Source organism: Patagioenas fasciata, unplaced genomic scaffold (genome assembly GCF_037038585.1).
Source record: "Patagioenas fasciata isolate bPatFas1 unplaced genomic scaffold, bPatFas1.hap1 Unplaced_34, whole genome shotgun sequence".
Classification (NCBI taxonomy): Eukaryota; Metazoa; Chordata; class Aves; order Columbiformes; family Columbidae; genus Patagioenas; species Patagioenas fasciata.
In genome coordinates, this window is record NW_027288750.1 from 114,989 (window position 1) to 138,267 (window position 23,279).

The 23,279-nt window shown below is 49.1% G+C and overlaps 1 pseudogene; it reads left to right on the forward strand.

The window, feature by feature from the left end:
• The window catches only part of LOC136113734 (dynein axonemal heavy chain 9-like), a 90,835-nt pseudogene that overhangs the window by 11,221 nt on the left and 56,335 nt on the right, over nucleotides 1–23,279 (forward strand).

Here is a 23,279-nt window from a genome sequence, read left to right on the forward strand (position 1 = left end):
CACCTGCCTGGTGTCCCTGTGGGGCATGTGTGTGTCTTGTGGTGGGATGTTAGTGGTGGCTCTAGATCACTTTTCTCCCCTTCAAAAATAACCTGGCACCTCTGTTCTTCCCTACCAGATCCCAAGGCAGGGCTTCCTCCCCTGTTTGAGGTGCAGCTGGATTTGGTGATCCCAGATTTGATATTTCAACCCTCCTTGGACCCTGGCACAAACGACGGCTTCTACGACGTGGTGGAAGGTCTTCTCAACGACATCTACCGGATCTCATCGCTGGTGCCCAGGCTGGCTGAGCACAGCGGCTTCCTCCACTACCAGGTCCGTGGCTGTGGAGCTCCCTCACGCTGTGTGGCAGTGAGGAGGTGCCACGCTGCCCCCGCATCACTGCGAGCTCCTCTCCTCTTCTCTCCAGGCTGACATGGAGGACATGGCTGACCTGGCCGACATGCGCCATGAGCTGATGGGGCGTGTGCAGGCCGTGATGGCGGCCTGCTGTGATTACCGCAGTGCCTTCGACCACTACTCCTGCCTGTACGGGGAGGACAGAAAGGAGTTCTTCCGCCAGTTCCTCCTCTACGGGCACATTCTCACTGCGGCAGAAATCGAGGCCCATGCAGAGAACGGGGTCCCTGAGTCACCTCCCACGCTGCAGCAGTTCCGAGAGCAGATTGACTCCTACGAGAAGATCTATGAGGAGGTGAATCGCATCGAGCCCATCAGCATTTTCCAGAGTTGGATGAAGGTTGATGCTCGGCCTTTCAAAGCGTCTCTGCTGAATGTGATTAAACGGTGGAGCTTGGTGTTCAAGCAGCATCTCATGGACCACGTCATGCACAGGTAGGAACCGTTCTACCTCTTCTTCCCAGAACCAAAGTGGGTTTCTCTTGTGTTGGCTGGGCTTTATCATTTCACACTGATAAGCAAAAGGCTAATACAGGAGCAAGAGGAGGGGGCACACACCCCCTGCCAGCTCCATCGCATCTCTGCTAACTTTCATCCCCTCGTCTCTGCTGGGAGCAGCTGGTCCAGCTGAGTGTGTAAAGTGCAAACAGTTCCACGAACTCGGTACCATCGACATCCTGCGAGCTGATGCTCCTACGACCTACTGTGTGGTGTTGGACAGGATGTCTGTTTGTCTGTTCATCCTGGTCCAACTAATCTAATCTCTTCTAGGGCTCTATGCTTATTTTGTTGAATTTGCCATCAGTAAAGCTGCATTAATGCCATGAGATACTTGCTCCGTTTCTAAATGCAGTGCTCTTTTGAGTGCACTCTTTGTAGAAAAAGTAATTTGGGTTGCCTGGCATGAGCAGTCATGGGGAGGCAGTTTCAAGGTTACAAAAAGGAGGAGCTTTGGATGTAAGTTTTGAATTAACATGTGTTCCCTGCTCTGAATAGCTGCTCAGCCGCCTGGTCTCTGCAGGATGATGTGTTAGGTGATTTATTTGAGTAGTAGCAGCTGAAGGATGCCACAGGGCTTGGATGCTTACGAAGAAATATTTACAGACATATGTACTAGTGAAGGCTGCTGCGTGTGGTGGCTGCTGTGATCTCTTGTGTTCTTTTCAGCACGATAATTCCTGTGCAAAGAGGTTTTTGCATAGGTTAGAACAGGCATTTAGGAGTTCTTATTAAGAGCTCCTGACTCAGCAGTTTAGTCTTTAATAGGTGAAGTGTTTAGGGCTATGTTTTGGTCCAGCAGCATCCACAGAATTTAAGCGGGCACTTCAAAAGTAAGCGTTTTGAGAAGGGAAGAATGGAAAGGACCAAAGATCCAGGAGCCCATCAAGCTCTGCTAACAGTGTCCAGCAGCTGGTGAGATCAAGAAGCAGGTAGGGAAACTTCCCCCAAATAGTCTCCTTGTCTCTAACCATTCATACCTGAGGACTTTGAGAGTCATGGGTTGTACCTTTGTATCTAAAGACCTGGATGGCTTTTTTTTTCTCCCACAAATGTTCGGTTGCTTTTCTGAACCGCTGTGAATTTTTAGCATGTGCATCCTTCTGCAGCAGAGACTTACCCTCTGAAATAAGGCAGCGTGCGAAGAAGAATCCCTGTTTGTTGTAGCTTTACAACCTACCAGGTTCATTTGTTGAATTCTTGTATTGGAAGAGATGACATGAAAACTGTCCTTTCAAATTCACTCTCTTCAGACCACAGACCCGAGCTCACAGGTCTCCCTTATAGAATCATAGGATAGAGTCATAGAATCTGTTTGGTTGGAAGAGACCATCAAGATCACAGAGTCCAACCATAACCTAACTCTGGCACTACCCCATGTCCCTGAGAACCTCATCTATATGTCTATCCAACCCCTCCAGGGATGGTGACTCCACCACTGCCCAGGGCAGCCTGTTCCAAGGCCCGACAGCCATTTCTGTGAATAATTTTTTTCCTAATACCCAATCTGAACCTCCCCTGGAGAAATTTGAGGCCATTTTATCTTATCACTTGCTACCTGAGAGAAGAGACCAACCCCCTCCATGCTCCAACCTCCTTTCAGACAGTTGCAGAGATCAGGTCTCCCCTCATCTCCTGTTCTCCAGGCTGAACAGCCCCAGCTCCCTCAGCTGCTCCTCGTAAGACTTGTGCTCCTCAAATGCCTTTTCTCCAACCTGTGAAGTCCCAACCCATTTATCCGTTCCTCACAGGAAGCTGTACCACATCTATGGATCCCTGTGAGCATGAACTGTGGTTCTGATGCCCTCAGCATGTTGCCATGTGATGGGCAGAGTTAGCCAGGCCTTTCCCTCTCCGTGCCAGTCCAGCTGCCTGGATGATTCCGGTAGGAACTGCTCTCATTTGGTGCTTTCCTGTTTTGTGTTCTACAGCTTGTCTGACCTGGACGAGTTCATAAAAACTGCTGACAAAGGTTTGAGCAAAAAGGTTGAAAAAGGCGATTATGATGGTTTGGTGGAGATCATGGGGCATCTCCTGGCCGTTAAGGAAAGGCACAGTGTCACCGATGCCATGTTCGAGCCCCTGAAGCAAACCGTCGAACTGCTGAAGACGTATGAGCAAGAGCTGCCGGAGGAAGTCTATAAGCAACTGGAGGTGGGTGAAAAGCTGCGGTGGACACGGCGGTTTGCCAAGTAGCCAGCGTCAAAGAGTATGAGCTTAAGAGCATTGCAGGAATATTTAAAGCCCCACTCCCTGTCATTAGAGGGCCTCAGTGGATAGTATTTTACTATTGTGGGATGTGCCTTAATAGCTCTAAATTTTGGAGTTATATTGAGATTTTTCTTTTAAAGCAGAGATTAAGCCTTTTGTTATGTATGAAAAACATAGAATTGCCTGCTCCAACTCTCAGCGATTACTCTTGAAAAAAATTAATGCATTTTCAAATACATCTGTTAATTAGTTTGAATTATAATTATTTTTAAATAAGCCAGTTGTTGGCAACTGTGGAGATGGGAAGGATAATGTTGGCAGAGGAGTCGCCTTCTCATAGGACTTCAGTCCTCCACTAGGTCTATAACACCCAATCTGCTTGACCCAAAGGACATCACTGGGAGCACGTTATGAAAGTATTTCAGCACCTTTCCACATCTGGCCCTGATGAATCAATTTTTCTTTGGGGAATTCTTCTCATTTCTGGACAGGGGACCATGAGGTGAAGGTTGGAAAAGCCTGTGGGATGCCCAGCCAGCCTTGGGGAACTGGCAGCAGTCACCATGTTACGGTGGAGGAGCGTGTGGCTGCACACTGATGGATACCCCTTAGTCACGGGGCGTTGTGTGCAGAGGGCTCTGTGTAGGACACCAGGTTTAAGGCAGAGCTTTTTGGGGAGAAGTTCCTCCCTCTGCTGCAGGCTTGGATGGGACCTGAGCGGGGTTTAGCAATCCCCCAGTTTTCTGCTGGTGCAGCCGTGATCCACGGATGGTTGTATCACCAAATCTGACACGGGTAAGGGTCCTAAAGATAACTGGATTCCTACAGACACCCTGAAAAACAGAAGAGCTGCATTAAATGAATGTTTTGGCTGCTACAGCAGCTTCAGTTCAGCATAAAAAATGGTGCTATGGGGAACCCAGCTCTGCTGATTCCTCTGCCCAAGAGCTGCTTGCTTGGTGCCTGTTTGTGCGTGTAGATTTGAACAACTGACCTATTTTTCTGACAGAAGAAATGAGGTATGCAGGGCAGCCATTCAGATGGAGGAGATAACAAAACAGTTTCCTTCTTTCTGGCAAGTGACAGCAACACATAGTTGAATAATTCATTCACTGCTGTACACAGTAGGAAAACCAAAGTAAGTTCCTCCAGGTACCGCTCCCTCCATGGCCATGAAGATGGATGGGCTGGAGCTGATAGTTTGTATGAGAAGGACAAGGAAGCAGCTCCATGTGTGCCCTGCTATGGTCACGGATAGTGATTTCTACAGAGACTGGAACATGAAGTGCCAGAAAGAGACCCCTCAGGAGGGACTGGCCCTGCTCTGGCCGCCTCTGCTGCCTCCAGGTTATTTCGCTTCTTTGCATAGTGTTGGTGCATCTCCATTAGTCTTCTCAACTCTGTGCACTGGGATGAAAAGAAGCCCAAAGTCTTTCCTGTAGGCTGGCACAGTACCTGGGGAAGTGGGAGAGCAAAGCTGTGGGACTTGAGGACAGCAGAGCCCTGGCTGGTGTCACTGTCTGGGGTGAGGATTTGGCTCGAGAAGTCTAGTGAGAAGAGAAGAAATCAAATCTCTTTCTAAATAAAATCCCAGGTGCAAAGGGTGGATTGTTAGCAGTGCTGTGCACCAGCAGCTTGGATGCAGTCCTGAGAAAGAAACTGTCTGATTTAGTACTAATATTATACAGGCAGGCTGGAGGGATTTGCCCCAGAAAGCTCTGTAGAAGTCCTTCTGGCATAATATCTTCTGCTCTAAGAGCTGGCTGGAAATTTCCCAGGCTCTGTTTCTTAATTAGCTCTGGGAAGCCGGACGATCTGATGAACTTGCATCCTCAGCCCACCCTCCTGCCTCCAGCCAGCTCTGGGTCCCGCTGGGCTCGGTGTCAGGAGAACTGTGCTCTCTCAACCACCGAGCCATCCTGGGAGCCCAGGATCTGGTCTGGGACCCTTCTTCTGAAGTTATTTAACATGTTTTTGCAATCAGAGCAGTCAGTTTTAAAGTCTCAGTCTTCATTCGTCTTCAAAATTGTGGATAACTGATAAGTTTTATCCCAAATTGTGTTTAGCTTTTGCATCACAACAAAACTTCCTTGCAGTTTTAGGCATGGAATCTGTTGCTTTTCCTGTTCTGTGATTGTCCATAAACAGATCAGTCACATCTTATATCAAATAGCAAATACTGCCTACCGTCATTTAAATTTTGCTTGCAGGAGCTGCCAGAAAAATGGAACAATATAAAGAAGCTGGCGATAGCTGTGAAGCAGCATGTGGCTCCTCTGCAGGCGAACGAAATGACAGTTGTGCGCAAGAGCTGTGCGGCGTTTGATGTTGAGCAACACAGATTCAGAGAGCGATTTCGGAAAGAAGCACCATTCAGGTACAGTGAAATTATAACATCAGAGAAGCCCTGAGGAAGAAAAGCTTCATGGGATCATCTCGGAGTGTCCTGAGGATGTGTTCTTGAACCCTTGCATACATTTCCTACCTGCTCACGGTGTTGTATCTGTTATGCCCTGGGTGTTTTGTCCCTGCAAACACTGTAAGGTGTTAGCAAGAGATTCAATCTGGATGCTGAGTGCACAATATTGCTTAAAGGGGTTGTCAGCAGTGCCATGTGGCTGCACCATCAATGGGTACTATAGATGTATCATGTCTGCTTTGTGTCTCAGAGGCACCATTTGTTTTATGTTTTCTTTAGAAGTTGTTACAATATCACTTATGAAGAATAAACATTTCTTTCTAGGTTTGACACCAAAAAGCCTTATCAACTGCTGGATACAAAGCACATTGAGATTAAACAAATGGAGTCAGCCATGACCTCGATTTATGAATCAGCTGGTCTGTTTGAAGTCATAGTGCCAGACTATAAACAACTGAAGCAGTGCCGAAAGGAGCTGTGTCTTCTCAAAGAGCTCTGGGATATGATCTCCCTTGTGGGCACTTGCCTTGATGACTGGCAGACCACCAAATGGGCGGATATTAACGTGGAAAACATGGATCTGGAGTGTAAAAAGTTTGCAAGAGAGATTCGGAATTTGGATAAGGAGGTGAGGGCGTGGGATGCTTTCACTGGGCTGGACAGCAAGGTGAAGAACATGCTGACGGCCCTGAAAGCTGTGGCAGAACTTCAAAATCCCGCCATTAGGGAAAGGCACTGGAATCAGCTGCTGCAGGTGACGGGTGTGAGGTTTGTGATGGACTCGGACACCACGCTGGCTGACCTCCTGAAGCTCAACCTCCATGACTTTGAGGATGAGGTTCGTGGCATTGTGGACAAAGCGGTACGAGAAATGAGTATGGAGAAAGTCCTGAAGGAGCTAAAAATGACTTGGAGCACCATGGAGTTTCAGTATGAGCCTCACCCCCGGACGAACATCCCGTTGCTGAAGTCAGACGAGGAACTCATAGAAACTTTAGAAGACAACCAGGTGCAGCTGCAGAATTTAATGACATCCAAGTGTATTGCTTTCTTCTTGGAGGAAGTGTCCATATGGCAGAGGAAGCTGTCCACAACAGATTCCGTCATTTCTCTCTGGTTCGAAGTGCAGCGTACGTGGTCTCACTTGGAGAGCATATTCATAGGCTCAGAAGATACACGGGCACAGCTTCCTAAGGTATGAAATCCCAAATCCTATTTTTCCTGTGTGGAAAGCGTTGAAGAAGAGCCTCCATTACACAGAAGAAGGTTGTCTATATTGCCGTGTTCCCCCAAGCAGGACTGTTCTCTTGCTGCATTGCTTTCTTGGAGGCTCCCTTAATGCTACAGCAGTTTCCCCAGTGTTGCCCCAGGCTGTTTTTGTACTGTTGGTTGTGCCTGAACCCTGCTGAGAAACTGTTTTTCCTCCCCTCCACCATTGCACAGCAGATGCAGAGTTCCTGGAGGCTGAGCAGGAGGCTGCTGGCTTCCTTCAGTGATACAGGCATGTTCCCTCTTTCCTTGGAGGGGAGAAGACGGAGATAATTACTCAGATGGTGCAAATTGTCAAATCAGAGCTGGACCAGGCAGCTTTGCAGTATCCGCTTCCCTGCCTCCAGTGCTGGTGCAGCAGGAGAGCAGCTCTTCTCCCACTTCAGCTTCAGAAAATTGAGCAGAGTTGTCACTGATGCCCTCCTCAGGGTTGTGACCTCCTCAGGGCTGTCTTTGAGTCCAGCTTCCAGTCTTATTCCCTATTCTCTTGATTATTTAGAAAATCTTCCAAGCTTGTTCCTGGCCCCGCTGGACCACTCGCAGCCCTGTGGAGGAACCTGCCTTTCACTCACGAGTGACCCACAGTTGGCTGTGTGACCCCCGTCCCTGTTCACGAGCAGCATCGCTGACAGCACCACTGTGGGACGAACACCCACGAGGGGATGTGCGCAGCCCATTGACCCCTGGACAACACACTGTTCTGTCTCCAACCCTGCACTCTGCTCTGCTTGGACTGTTCCTCCATCTGCTTCAGAGAGCACGCTGTGCTGAGTGTCCTGGGGGCAGTTTTTGGCCCCTCACACCAAGAAAGCCCTTGTGGTGCTGGAGCAAGTTGAGAGAAGGGAATGGAGCTGGTGAGGGGCTGGAGCACAAGTGTGATGGGAGCGGCTGAGGGACCTGGGGGATTCAGCTGGAGAACAGGAGGTGAGGGGAGACCTTCTGATCTCTGAACTGCCTGAAGGGAGCTTGGAGCCAGGGGGGGTCGGGCTCTGCTCCCCAGGAACAAGCGCCAGGAGCAGAGGAAACGGCCTCAAGTTGCACCAGGGGAGGCTGAGGTTGGATCTGGGGAACAATTTCTTCCCCAAAGGGCTGTGGGGCATTGGAACAGGCTGCCCAGGGCAGTGCTGGAGTCACCATCCCTGGAAGATGTATAGATGAGGAACATGGTTTAGTACTAGATTTAGGTTATGGTCGGACTCAGTGATCTCAATGGTCTCCTCCAGCTAAATGATTCTATGATTCTGGGCACACCTCGCTCACTGGGCAATATATACAGGTGCTGATAACCAGTGCCCTGAGGCTGTACCATGTGCCAGCAAGCTCTTAATATCCAGGAGCTATCTAATGTCATGTATGAAATTGCATCATGATTTACATTTGCATCCTGCTGGGCAGCTGTCTGCATCTCAGTAGCTGTCTGGCAGTGGTATGAACCATAGAACCATAGGATGTCCTGACTTGGAAGGACCCATCAGGATTGTCAAGTCCAACTCCTGTCCCTGCACAGGACACCCCACAATTCACCCCATGTGTCTGAGGACGTTGTCCAGTCTCTCCTTGAACACTGTCAGGTTGGGGCTGTGACCCCTCCCTGGGAGCCTGTCCAGTGTCCAGCACCTCTGGGTGCAGAACCTTTTCCTCATGTCCCACTGCCCTCCCTGGCACATCTTCTGCCATTCCCTGGGGTTCTGTCACTGTCACAGAGAAGAGCTCAGCCCTGCCCCTCCTGCTCCTGCTGAGGAACCTGCAGCCCCATGAGCTCTGCCCTCAGTCTCCTCTGCTCCAGCTGAGCAAACCCAGGGACTTCAGCCGCTCCTCATACGGTTTCCCCTCCGAACCCTTCACCAAGTTCATGTCCCTCCTCTGGACACCCTCCAGTAGCTTTATCTCCTTTTCTCCTGTGTCCCCAGCCCTGCACACAGTGAATGCTGCAGGTGAGGCTGCCCCAGCACAGAGCAGAGCGGGACAATCCCCTCCCTGCCCGGCTGGCCGTGCTGTGCTGGATGCACCAGGACACGGGGCCCTCTTGGCTCCAGGGACACAGGTGGCTCAGTCAGCAGCTTCTCTTCCGTAAAAGAAAGACTGAAGCTCAAAGTCTCTGTAGCTGAGCACCCTCAGGATGCATCCAGGGCTGGGGGGATGTGCTGACAGGCTGTGGGATGCTCACCTGGAGCTGGATCTGTGGCGTGAGTGTAGGGAGGGCTCAACCTTCCAGATGGAGCCTTGCTCCTGGGGCTGAACACAGGGTAGCGTGGAAGTGTTACCTGGACTGCTTGGAACACTTGTTCAGTGTCCCGCCTCACTTAGGAGGCCTGACCTGGGAAGAAGGGAGGAGCAGAGATGTTTTGAACATAGCTTGCTTTATTCTTCAGTGTTTAGCTCCAGAAATTCAGAGTCCCTGTTAGATATGGAGCATAATTGTTGATGTGGGCCTCCGGTGCTGACGTGGGGTTTCCATACCCTCATTGAAGGCAAGGAAGGGCTCTCCTCTACAAGAGTCATCATACCCGTTTTGTGGATGGGTGTTGGGATTCCTGTGCTGTAGCAGGAGGGGAGGAGTGCACTCACATGAGGCTGGGAGCCTTTCCACGGTGTGGGAGCATCTCCTGCTGCTGCAGCCAGGGAAACTTGGTACTTCACCTGGACATGGGAGAGAGAGATTTATGAGGTTTTCCAAGGGGAATTAAATCCCATGAAAATGGTTGGTCCTAGACATTGCCTCCTGCATGGAGCACTTTATCCACAACCCCTTTGGGATACAGTGACAAGAAGGCAAGTGCCTGTTTGCAGACTAGTTTCAGGCAAGTCAGTGGAAGAGCCATTCTGGAATGGTGGAGGGGTCCCTGTCTGCACTGGACAGAAGGTTTTCCCCTCAACCCAAAGACAGCACCCAGAGGATGGAGACCTTTAGCACAAAATCCATGTTTTACCATGAACGTGTTTGTGTTGCTTTTTAGGACTCCAAACGCTTTGAAGGGATTGATGTGGACTTTAAAGAACTGGCCTATGAAACTCAGAAAACCCCAAATGTGGTTGAGGCCACCAATAAACCAGGTCTGTCCCAACAACTGGAGGACATTCAGAGTAGGTAGGTACAACTTCAGTCCCAGGATTTTGTCAGAGACTGGGATCAGCTCTAATAAGTTGGTTTAACCTGTGCTCCAAGGCTTTCCTTCTGGACTGTGCGTTCTTTGCATTCACACATTGAGTCTTTTTATTCATGATCCATCACCCTGAAGCCCCCAAGGTGGATTCTGGCTTTGCGTATGTGCAAACTCTTATCTTGAATATTGATTTGCACACATACAAAGCTGGGCACTCAGTTGGTTTTAATAACATGTGGCCTCACTGCCACCCCAAATTTGGTGTCTTAAATATCTATTTAGCAGTCCAAGCAGGGATATCTGCAGCAGAGCTGATCCCATGTGCTTTAATTAACAAAATTATCTTTGTGTGTGTACCCTTCACAGATGGTATAACTAAACTCCCTGAGAAAGACCTTAATGTCCAGAGATGGATACAGTTCTCACCTAACATATGAGCTACTCTACCTGGAACACACCTAACAAGTTAACGTGATAGCTGTTGTGTCAGTAATAACTATCCATTTAAAACAGAGATCTAATTTTACTTCCTAAACAGATAAGGCCCGTGTTCCCCACAGAGGACTAACTGCATGTTATTTATGAACTTTGAAAGCTCAGCAGCAGTTTAACATGTAAACACTGAGAGATTCATTTTAGAACGGAGCAAACAAGTTTCTTTTCAGGCTTCACAAGCACAAAAAGCTGAGTAGGTTTGAATCAGACTTTAAAATGTGCTCATTAGAATAAAAGCAGTTTTGGAAACTTTCATCCTAGTGTGAAATCACCTGTGGCAGTTGAGAGCTTGTCTAAAACAGTAAGTCAGACTGCAAAGCCTTTCTAGCCTCTTCTTCCACCTGTGTTTCTGCTTTTTGGTGAGGATTCTCTGACTCTTTGTCTGTTTGACCCTTGGGAGTGGAGAGAGATCTATGAGTTACTATGTGCTTTGTTATCTATTTGGAAAATGCTGTAAAGGACCAGCCTGCAGGCTCAGCTCATGTCTGGCATTTCCCCATGGGAGGGGAGAATCTGCTCGATAACCCAAACTGTAGCACGACACATTAAAGGATATTCACCCGCCTGTCCTGGGCTCTATTTTTCTGCTCTTCTCCCCAGGTTGTCCCTGTGTGAGAAGGCTTTGGCTGAATATTTGGACATGAAAAGATTGGCCTTTCCCAGATTTTACTTTGTTTCTTCAGCAGATTTATTGGATATTCTTTCCAATGGCACCAACCCACAGCTGGTAAGCCTTGCACTATGTCACCTTCACATTTTCCAGCTGTCAGTAATGTCAGGGTGGAAGATGCTGTCTAGGGACTCAGCTGTAGCTTATCCTTTCTTGAGTGCCTTTTCTCCCACCCTCACTTGGATTAACAATAACTCTTTCACTGCTGGCCTTCATCTGTCGTCTCTGAAAGGCAATGCGCACACTGTATGTTGTCCCATCTGTCCCTGGTGATGCTTGCAGATGGTTCTGAAAGCACTGCACAGAGCAGAGCTATGTTCTTGATACCATAAAAACAGTGGGTTTGTTTCTGCTGGGATACAGTGAGGTTGGGGGAAACCATTTCTTGAGGATCTCAGCCAAAACTTGTTGCTGAGCTTGGTTCCCCAAGCTGGGATGCCAGCAAACAGCATCTGTTGTTGAAAGAGCCACAGACCGATCATTCAAATGTGACAGTGTTGACAACCGAGGGCTTGGAGACGTCTCTGTTTTTAGGCAGAGGAGACATCTGCTAGTCAGCCACTTCTTCCTTCCCCCATGCAAAGGTCTTTGGGATGGCCTGTTTACAGGGGAAGAGCAGAACACAGCCTGGAAGAGGTAAGACAGCTGGTGGTCAGACAGTGGCTGTGGCCAAGGCAGGACTTCCTTGGGTTGCCACCCACCCCTGCACAGCTCTGCTTGGCCTTGTTTGGGACGCATCTTTTATTCAGAGGTTGGTGCATAAAACCAGTCAAAACGTTCACAGCAAAAGGCGAGTGTTGGATGATGAACAAAGTCCTAATTCTGTCTTTTGGTAGCGAGTATTTTCACTTTCTTCAGGCTTTCCACCATTTTCAGTATTGATGTGAGCACAGGAATGGAGCAGGTTTGCATGTGTATTTGGAAATGCTGTTGTTTACCTCTAACCTTTAACGCTGCTTCTATCTGTGTCTGCTGCTGGGTGATTTCAGCCCACAGAGTATCATAAATACATAGTTGATTGATATTTAAAATGAAGAGGAAAAAAAAAACACAGGAAGCAAAGATACTGTGTTGAAATGCTCTGTTGAGTAAGAAGAAATTCCTGGTGTTTTCTGTTATTCAAAAGTATTTGCAGTAAAATCAAAGTAAATGTCAAGCAGTATCATACATAGATACACTCTCAGCCTTCCCAATGTAGTTTCAAAGTCTGATGATTCCTAAAGGAGGATTAAATACACAATGACATTATCCTCGTGAACTGGGTGCTGAACTTGTGCAGATTCAGGTGCGTTCGGGCTCTGGCAGCAGGATCGCAGCAAGTGCTGGGGTTGTGTCCGAACCCTCCGGACTGGACAGGGTCTGGGAAGGGGCAGCTGGGGATTTGTGACCAGAAGCTTCTACATGTAAGAAAAAGTTTCTACGGTTTACTTACGGTTTGAAAAGAGATAAGCTTATGGCCTCAAGATACGCTTAATGGCCTCAAGTTGTGCCAGGGGAGGTTCAGATTGGATATTGTAAAAAAATTCTTCCCAGAAAGGGCTGTGGGGCATGGGAACAGGCTGCCCAGGGCAGTGCTGGAGTCACCATCCCTGGAGGGGTTTAAAAGACATTTAGACGAGGTTCTTAGGGACATGGATTAGTGCCAGAGCTAGGGTATGGCTGGACTTGATCCTGAGGGTTTCTTCCACCCAAAATGATTCTGTGATCTGGGGGGATGCTGAGTGCCCTGTGCTTCTCAGAGTCACTTAGCACCTCCCAGGGTTTGGCCCTGCTTGTATGTGTGTGAGAAGCTGCGTCCACTTGCAGCACAGCTCATGAGAGGGAGGGTTGTAGTTCTTTGTGAGTCAGTGAGTCAGAATTAGATGGACAAATCCACCTCCACCCTTCCTTCTCTGAAAGCATCAGAGCATTGGGCATCTCACGCAGAATCCCAGAATGTCAGGGTTGGAAGGGACCTGGAAAGCTCATCCAGTGCAATCCCCCCATGGAGCAGGAACACCCAGCTGAGGTTCCACAGGAAGGGGTCCAGGGGGTTTGAATGTCTGCAGAGAAGGAGACTCCACAACCTCCCTGGGCAGCCTGGGCCAGGCTCTGACACCCTCACTGAGAAGAAGTTTCTTCTCAAATTTAAGTGGAACCTCCTGTGTTCCAGTTTGAACCCATTCCCCCTTGTCCTATCACTGGTTGTCACCGAGGAGAGCCTGGCTCCATTCTCCTGACACTGCCCCTTTAGATATCTGTAAACATGAATGAGTCCCCCCTCTGTCTCCTCTTCTCCAGCTCCAGAGCCCCAGCTCCCTCAGCCTTTCCTCACACGGGAGATGCTCCACTCCCTTCAGCATCTTGGTGGCTGCGCTGGACTCTCTGCAGCAGTTCCCTGTCCTTCTGGAACTGAGGGGCCACAACTGGACACAATATTCCAGGTGTGGTCTCCCCAGGGCAGAGCAGAGGGGCAGGAGAACCTCTCTGACCTACTGACCACCCCCTTCTAACCCACCCCAGGTACCATTGGCCTTCCTGGCCACAAGGGCCCAGTGCTGGCTCATGGTCACCCTGCTGTCCCCAGGACCCCCAGGTCCCTTTCCCTCATTTCTCATCTCCCCTATGGGAGTTTTTCTACCTCTCTGCTGTAATTGAGAGAGGCAGCTCCTGTCTGGGACTGCTTTGGGAGCTTCCCCTTTCTGTGGGGACGTCAATCCCAGGAGAATCTCACCTTCATTGGCGTGGGGCGCGCAGTGATGCAGTTGTGTGTTACGCAGTGGTCTGGAAGAAGTGCTGGTGACCTGCTCAGCTCCCAGCAGGCAGATGCTGATGTTGAGAGCCCACAGCATCTCCCTGTTGGCTTTGCAGACTCAGATGGAGGTGAACAGGAAAGAACTGAATTATTCTTTTCCTTCTGGAAGAGTGCTTTTGGTGAACATGGTTGTTCTATAGGAGGTCTGGGCTGTTTATCATAGGTCTTAGGCAGAAATAAAGATCTTTCTTCTCCATGAAAGAGAATTTAGGATATTTCACTAGCACAAAATCAGTTTCTAGTAGTGGAAAAACAGGAAAGTTCATAGTGAAGAAAACTCCACGTTGTGCTGAGAATAGGATGAGGTGGAGAAATGGCTACAGACTTCTCATCACTACATGTAGGGAAATTTGGCGTAGGAGTCATGAGGTGTTTCAATGTTTTCTATGCTTTTGCTCTGTATGGAAGATTTCCCAATGGAGAAACATGATTTATTAAGGCATGTCTGTTTTCTAAATTACGTAGAAATAGGTGGAAGTATTACAAGAGACAGCAAGAGGCTTTTGTTGGCAGTATGTTGGCCACATTTGAGAAGATGTGGTGCTACCTAAATATCCAAGATATTTTGTTAACATGATTTTGCTTGTGACATGTATAGTGATCTTCATTCCGCTCGTCCTATCTTGGTTGCTTTATTTACACAGCCCGTTTTGCAGGTGCAACGTCATCTTTCCAAACTCTTTGACAGCTTGGCCAGGATGAAATTCCAGCTGGACTCTGAGCAAAAGCCAACCAAGGTTGGCCTGGGAATGTACAGTAGAGAGGAGGAGTACGTCAGCTTCAGCGAGCCCTGTGACTGCAGTGGGCAGGTGAGAGGGAAGTCCTTGTCTATCAAAACTGTCCGGTGGAGTCTGCTCCCCTGCCCCTCGTGTGAGATCCCTTGCCAAGACGTCATAGAGCTTCACTGCTCTCCCTTGGTGCATGAGAAAAGCTGGAAGAGGTGGTGATTTAGTACCTCCTTACACCACAACCTTTCGTGTCACTCTGGATAGGTCCTCACTAAGGGGGGACGTGGATGTCGCAGTCCACTGTGAGAGAAAGAGCTGTGCCATTTTTCTGACTAGGTTTTTAATTTGATTTTTTCTAAGACCTTTTGAAGGTTAGTCTTAAAGCTTGCTACAAATATCCTCGGTGAGGGAGGGGATGCAGACTGAAAAGAGACTAAGCTATTCCATAGTACCTCTGCACGGGTGTGTTTGGCAGGAGAAGGCCTTTTACCTGTTTCTCAAGTCTTCATTATTTCATACCACGAGTGAAAGTATGAAATGTAAGAATCAAGCTACTGCTCAGCTTATCTATCCTGGTAGTTTCACCTTTCTGCATGGTCTATTACAGGAAGCTAAAGTACGTAATACCGGCTACTGAGCTCCCCAGCAATGGAGCTTGCTGCGTTCAGTCTGTCTTCTTGTTGAGGGCTTTGCCTGTGAAATATGAAATTCAGCAGGAATTGTGTTCCCAAGTTTGGCAGCATCTTTCTTCTGCTGCTGGCAGACTGCCCACATCCCACCAGGGATTCTGTCATGGCCTGGAGGTGGAACACACCTGACCAAATTATTCATTGACGGAGTTCATTTTGGTTCCTCCTGTAGCTAGAGTTCAAGAAAAAAATCTGTCTTCTGTTCTTGGTGTCTGGAAGTAGATGCTAATCCTACAGTACCAGAATTAGCCAAATCTACCCAGTCTGAAGGAGGCTGTGAGGTTTGGTTAACTCATAGAATGTCCTGAGCTGGAAGGGACCCACCAGGATCATGGAGTCCAAGTCCTGTCCCTGCAGTGACAACCCCACAGGTCACCCCGTGTGTCTGAGGACGTTGTCCAGTCTCTCCTTGAACACTGTCAGGTTGGGGCTGTGACACCTCCCTGGGAGCCTGTTCAGTGTCCAGCACCTCTGGGTGAAGAACCTTTCCCTCATGTCCAGTCTAAAGAGAACTGAGATGCTTGCCTCATTTCCTATCTTCACTAATTACCAAAGGCACTTAAGAAGAGCAAATGTGTTACTGGGATTTAATCTCTTTTCCAGGTTGAAGTCTGGCTCAGTCATGTACTAGACAGCATGAGGGCTACTGTGAGAGATGAGATGACAGAAGCCGTCATGGCTTATGAGGAAAAACCAAGGGAACAATGGCTCTTTGACTATCCTGCCCAGGTATCTGCCACTGCTTCTTATCACCACTCAGGCTGGCTCGTGGAAAGGTAGCTCTTGGGTTCCCCATCAGTCCTGCCCTTCCCTTCTTTCAGCAGCTGTGGACAGGCATGTTTCTGGCCTCCACCTTGCTATCCAGGAGAGAGGGAGGATGAGTTGTCCTTTATCCTGGCGGTCTCCTGATGGAGTTTTCAGGCTGAGCTCCATGCTCTGGTTGGGGCTCTTGGTTGGGTGACAGAGCCCAGGGGCTTGGGCAGTGCAGTCTGTACAGCCAGAGCAGTGAGAGGTGCAGCAGGAAGGCAAAGTGGTGAGGCCTGATAAGAGTGAAGAGCCCCTCAGATGCACCTCTGACAACCTCGTGGTCTCCAACTCTTCCTCCTCTGCTGTGTCAGGCATGTGAAAGGTGCTGATTTACTTATAACTAGCTGCTAAATGTGTCTGTCACTGATATGGTGTTTTAAATGAATGTCATGGAGCAGATCCTTGTTGTACTGTCTGCTGTGACTACTGTATGAAAAAATACTTAATTTCATGTCACGGATGTTTCATCCTTGATCTCCCTGTGGATCCGACACTCTTGAACATAAGGAAGCTTTGGTATTTTCCCTGATACTGAACCAGCCTATTTCCCTAGGTGGCGCTTTGCTGCACCCAGATCTGGTGGCCAACCGAGGTTGGGATTGCCTTTGCCAGGGTGGAGGAAGGCTACGAGAATGCGATGAAGGAATAGCACAAGAAGCAAGTGACCCAGCTGAACACCCTCGTTACCATGCTGATCGGGCAGCTCTCCAAGGGCGACAGACAGAAAATCATGACCATTTGCAGCATCGACGTGCATGCTCGGGATGTGGTGGCAAAGATGATAGCACAGAAGGTTGGTGTTGGCAGTTCAGCACAGTTCTGTGGGTGCTGGAGAGGGGGCTTCAGGGGGCCCAACCACTGGCCATTCAGATCACTGCCGGTCTCAGTGGGAGACGTATGACTAAATTTATTTCTACAATGTTTGTAGTAAGTGTGCAGAAAGCCCCTGTAAGCCTGCAGAGCTGTGCTGTGTCATGGCCCTGCAACACCAACTTGTAGTTGCTGCAGATTCACACCAGGAGTGAGAGCGCGGCACTGCGTCCTGGTGCCAAGACATGTGCTGGTGGATGATGGTGGTGTGTTGGGAGGCTGCTGGACTCAGTCTCAGTTTTGACTTTAGAAAGTAAGAAAAAGCATTCAAGCTTTGTTCTTTGTAGCGTCCTTTGTCTGGTGTGGGGCCACAGGGACTTATGTGGGACTCCCTTCTCCTGCAACACCTCTCCCACACTACTCCCCTGTCCCTGACACCATGCCAAGTGTTTAGCCTTGCAGGTGGGTGGGAAGATGCCCTGAATGTATTGGGTTGTGGCTCTTCCCTCATCTGTGTCATCTCAGAGGCAGCCAGGCTGCTCACAGGGTTTCTGTCTTCAAGGCTCAGCTGGGCTCAGTGGTGCCTCGGTCCAGCCTGGGGTGAAGTGATGCATCTGGACCTGCCTGCTGGTTGTGCAGAGAGCGCTGGCCATGCCTGTCTTTGTCCACCTGTCCCCAGTCTGTTTCCTTGGTGCTGTCTGCAACCTCTTCCTTGTCTAGATGGCCTCTGCTCCTTCTCTCACTCTGGTTGCGTTATGAGACCTTCTTCATGACTTGCTGCTTCTTAAATCTATTCAGGAGTCTTTTTGTAAGGCTCTTTCTCTTGGCCATTAATTTTTTCCTCTCCCACCAATGTGGTCACTAATTTGGTTCCTCCCCTTTACTGATGGGAGATGGGGAGGTGACATTTCTCACCGCATTGCAAGGAGGCGGCCTTCCTCACCACACCTGCCTTGCAGTGAGGACCAGTCATCCCCCATGAAAATTTTATAGCAGTCGCTATTTTGGCCCCCGAGCTGCATGTGTCTGGCATCCCCGGCCTTCCTGTGATGGTGTTTGTGGGTGTGTTGCAGGTGGACAATGCCCAGGCCTTCATTTGGCTGTCACAGCTCCGGCACAGATGGTCAGATGAGGAACGGCACTGCTTTGCCAACATCTGTGACGCCCAGTTCCTGTACTCCTATGAATACCTTGGCAATACCCCTCGGCTTGTGATCACTCCGCTGACCGACAGGTAAGTCCCTGGGACACAATGTCATAGCTGGGCTTTGCCACACAGGTAGAGAGAGAGATGCCAACCAAAGATGGATTTAGTTCAGACACCTGTATCCCTCTTGTTCTGTCTCCATGTCCCAGCACTCCAGTGGTCGAGCTCTAACTCTTATCTGGTTTTTGGTGGTACCCTCTGGGGAATTTGTACATCAGATCCCTGGGTGGGATTCAGCTCACACATTAAAACACTTGTGGGTGTCTTCCTGTGCACAAGATGTCCACAGTCCATAAAGCTGGTGAGTCTAGAGAGCTTTCATCCCATCTTGAAGCAGACATCTACCTGGTTGCCTCAGTGGGGACACCTAGGGTTACTTGAGATACTCTGTGTTGTCCCACCTGGCTTCCAGCTGCCAATCCAGAAGTGTAAAAGTCTCCTATGGACCCCTTGTCATATCTCTCCACCCTATGTGACATTTCAGCAACCAAGAGCATCTCAGGTGGCTCTAGTCACCTGTGTTAGTCAGCTGCGTCAAGCCCCCAGGTATCATCAGGTTTTGTTGGCTATATTGACTACACCTCTGTGGCTTATACAGGTAGTATAGATACTCACATGTGGACACCACCCCAGTGTCCATCATCAACATGATGGAGAAACTTTGGGACTTGCTGCAGCTTTGAGTTGGGTTCACTCACAGGCCACCTGAGCAGGTTTCTGTCAGTGACAGGTCTTCCAGAAAAGCTGTCCTTTTCTCATACTGCCTGAGATGTGCCCAATATCCATGAGTTGTATGAGGATCCAGAGAGAACACAAGCTGGACATGAAGAGGTTTGGGCAGACCTTGGTGGAAGATGAGTATCTCTTGGAGAAAACAGAGCTGAGCAGAGGTGGTAATTAATGCCAAGAAGGCTTTCAGCTCAGACATGACCCCTGCTCACGTACAGCTTTTCAGAGGAGAGGCTCTGCTGAGTGCAATGCTCTAGTGCTATTGCCCTGCAGCCCACAGTTGACCTATTGGACATATTTCCTTTTTTCATTCATCATTCACTGTGAAAGATGTTACATCACCCTGACCCAGTCACTGCACCTGACCGTGAGCGGAGCACCTGCAGGCCCTGCGGGCACTGGCAAGACGGAGACTACGAAAGATTTGGGGCGAGCCCTGGGCATCATGGTGTACGTGTTTAACTGCTCCGAGCAGATGGACTACAAGGTATGGCTCCCACCTCGGCTGCAGTGCGGTCACATGGGGCTGGGGATGCTCAGGGCCCGAGCAAACCTGAAGGATGAGAGTAATCCAATGGTACCTGGGGTGCATTAGGAGAGGTATGACCAGCAGGTCAAGGGAGGTTGTTCCTTCCGCTCTGCTCTGCCCTGGTGATGCCACATCTGGAGTTGTGTCCAGTTCTGGGCTCCCCAGTTTAAGAAGGAATAACTGCACAGAGTCCAGCAGTGGGCTACAAAGATGCTGAGGGGTCTGGAGCTTCTTTCTTGTGAGGAGAGACTGAGAGAGCTGGAGCTGTTGAGCTGGAGAAGAGAAGCTGGGAGGGATCTGATCAGTGGGATCAATATCTCAGGGTGGGTGTCAGAGGATGGACCAGACTCTGTTCAGTGGTGCCCAGCGCCAGGGTGAGGGGCAACGGGCACAGACTGAAACACAGGAGGCTCCATCTGAACATGAGCAGAAACTTGTTTGCTGGGAGGTGCCAGAGCCTGGCCCAGGCTGCCCAGGGCGGGTGTGGAGTCTCCTTCTCTGAGACATTGAAACCCGCCTGGACCCACCTGTGTGATCTGCTCTGTGACCCTGCGTGAGCAGGGCTTGGACTGGGGGATCTGCAGAGGTCCCTTCAGCCCCACCAGGCTGGGATTCTGTGATCACCTCTCTCCAAATCCCTGCTACACTCCTTTAAGCTGAATGCCTTTTCCTTCTCCTCCCGTTCCTTCTCTAAGATTTGCACAAGGTTCTTCAGGAGGCAGAGACCCGAACTATCTTCTCTGCCTCATTATGCATTTCCCTTCCTTTCTGGAGTTAGATTTCATGTGCAATTCTTCAAAAATGTTGGTCTGTTCAGTTGAGACCAAGGCTGTGCTGATAGTTGGACCCTGGTCGTTTCTTCTCGGCGTGCTCGCGACCTGGCAGCCCCTGGCACGGGGAGGGACCTGTCCTGGTTTTCTCAGGATCCTCTCCCAGAATAAACCCAAAACATAGTGAACCTTCAGCCGCTACAGAGCACTGAATCATTAGGCTGAGTCTTGCTCTCTGCCAGTCTGGCACGGTACAGTGATTTTGGTAGCCTCGGATCATATTTCATTTAGCTTATGGGCTCTCCCAGGAAACGGGACCATCAGTAATTCAGCACAAGTGACCTTTAAATGAAACTGGTGCACAGATATATCGAGAAAGTGCAATTAGCAGATAAAGTGGCAAGCTGCGCAGAGCTATAAATATTATAATTGAGTTGTGCCTGCTGTTTCCATGCGCTTTTCTAAATACCCACAATAGACTGTAAATTGCTATAAATAAACAGGCTGGGAAATAAAATCAATTTTTTGCTGGAGTTGATTCCATTTATGATTTCACTCCTGTAATCTTTGTTTTTGTTTTGTTTTTCCAGTCTTGTGGGAATATTTACAAAGGCCTTTCCCAGACGGGAGCCTGGGGCTGTTTTGATGAATTTAACAGGATCTCAGTTGAGGTCCTTTCTGTGGTTGCTGTACAGGTGAGTGGAGAAACACTCATAAATAAATACAAACAGAGCAGAGCCATTCTGCAGTCTTTGGAGCAAGGGTAAAAATGGCAATTGCATATTGCCGGTTTCAGTTCTGTGTATAGGCAGGTGTGGGATTAGATCTCAAGATTAATCCCATGAATATCACAGCACTGCCAAGATGTCGCAGTTACGTGCTGCAAAGATATTTGTCACTTTTCTTGCCCCAGTTACAGCATTTGTGCCAAGACAATTCTTTGTAGCATCTTTTCCCAGACCACTGCGCACCATGGCTCTGTACCTGTTCCTCCTCAGGAAAGCACTCGTGTCATTAATCTGCTGTGAGATAATTGCAGCACATCGTTTCAAGACAGAGAAGCTGCCTTGACTTGCGGCTGCTCAGTCTGCAATGTAGGGAATAATTTTCACAGAGGGGAAGAGGGGTGTTTGGGGCAGATCCGCTGGACTTCTGGGGGTTCCTTATCACCCCTGGTCAGGCACAGGTTGTGTGTCATACTCAGGAAATGGGAATACATTCAGGATTAATTTTCTTAACCTGTCTCCAAAACTATATGGCTGTGGATTTAGTTCTGGTGTCTGTAACGACAGCTCTGCCAAGTGGCTTTGGAAGGTATTCCTGGCCAACTGGCACCATTCCTTGGAGGAATGTGTGCAGCCCCGTGGTGCTCCCAAAAGCCAGTGTCAGCTGGTGACACTCGGGAGCTGGAATCTGGGGCAGATCTGCGGCCCTTGCTGACGCGCTTGCCCAGGGTACCCTGACACCGTGGGATTAAACCTGGGACAGAGCTATTGGAGCGGTGCCCAGCTGGGCATGGGTGTTTCCCCTGGCGAATGGTTTCTCATCTCCTCTGTAGTTCAGCTGCTCAGTGCATTGTGTTGGTGAGTCTCGTGTGAAGCGCAGCAGCATCCCTGGAGAAGGGCTGGAAGGGAGACTGGCCTCCCCATCGTGCCAGAAAGTCCTGTGCTCTCGTGCTTATATATATAATCTGTCACTTCGCGTCCTCCTTCCCCTCCTCTTACCAGCCCATGAGGAAACCTGGCATTATTTTATACAGGGGAAGCCTTGGGGGGCTTCAGTGCAGAAAACTGAGGTGCCAAAGTGCCCAAGTTCTTCAGGATCCAACTGTCAGCTGAGTGCGTGTTTTAGGATCCTAATATCTGATTGAGGTGCTGAATTGTTCCTGGACTCCCTTTTGGGCTCAGTGTTATAGAAAGATATAAAGCTCAGAAGTTTCTACACTTCTGTAAATGTTTCGGTCAAAGACATTGTTCTCAACCCCTCCATGAACTCCTCATTCTTCTCATCTGTTTCACTCATAATTGGTACCTTATGTGGCATCCCAGAGAAGCCCCAGGCAGGTACAAGAGTTTATGTATCATTCCCTCTCAATTTCTCTTCCGTCAGGTCCTAGTTTAAAGTTGTCATTGAAAAAAAGTCTTTGAGGATCTTGAAATAAAAAGGGAAGCTGAACAAAAGAAGCCCAGGAATGACTCAACTGCTGATGGTTCCCTCGCTCCTGGCTGGAGCGTGGCAGCTGAAGAAAGCGGCACGGCCGTCATTCCATCATGGTGTCTCCTGGCTGCTATTAGGAGTGTTACCATGGCGATGTTTAATTGGCTGTCTTACTCATGCAGCTGATGTCGATATGGTTCCTTACAGGGAAAAATTCGATTAATTGCTTTGCTTTGAGATGACAAACAGTAGTGAGGTTAGAGCGGTGAATAGAGAGAGATTTGCCCCTCGCTGAGGTGCTGTTTGCAGAGAGGTGAACTCTTCGGAAGGAGAGGAATGAGCAGAACAAAGCTGCAGTCAGGCAAATATAAAAAACAATATAATATTAGTGAGTGAAGGTGTTAGGAGAGGTTTTACAGCTTCTGCCTTCTGGTTTTGGTTTTAAATCAAACATCTGATGTCCCAAAATCTTTAAAAGTGATATCAAGTGGTCAGTTTACAACTGAGCTGAGGCCAAGCTTATTGGGAGGTGCTACCCCTTCTCTGGGCCTGGTCAGGGAACGGAGCAGGCACAGGGGGGTTTTGGGATGTCCTGAAGAGCAACGCTGTGTGGGGAGAGGTGAGATGGGTAAAGGGAATAATGGGCCCATATTGTGATAGACTTTGGGGAGTGCATTTGGGTGTTGGCTATGTTGTGGATACCTGTACTGCCCTGTGTCTCTCTCACACATCAGACCTCTGCTGGGCTGGCTGGTTCAGAGATGGTGGAGCCTTTGGTGGTGTTTTTGCTGTGAGATGTGCTGAGCAGTGTCCCACAGGTGATGTCAAAAGCCAAGGTGAATGCAGGCAGTGCTGGGGACATTTCCCGCTCCTGAGTTGCTCTTCCTGACCCACGTTCATCATTGTCTCATGGAGCAAAGGTGTGAAGTCTTGCAACTCCTTTGCATTTTGACTTTCCACTCTCTTCAGCTCTTTTTTCTGCTTTGCCAGAGTT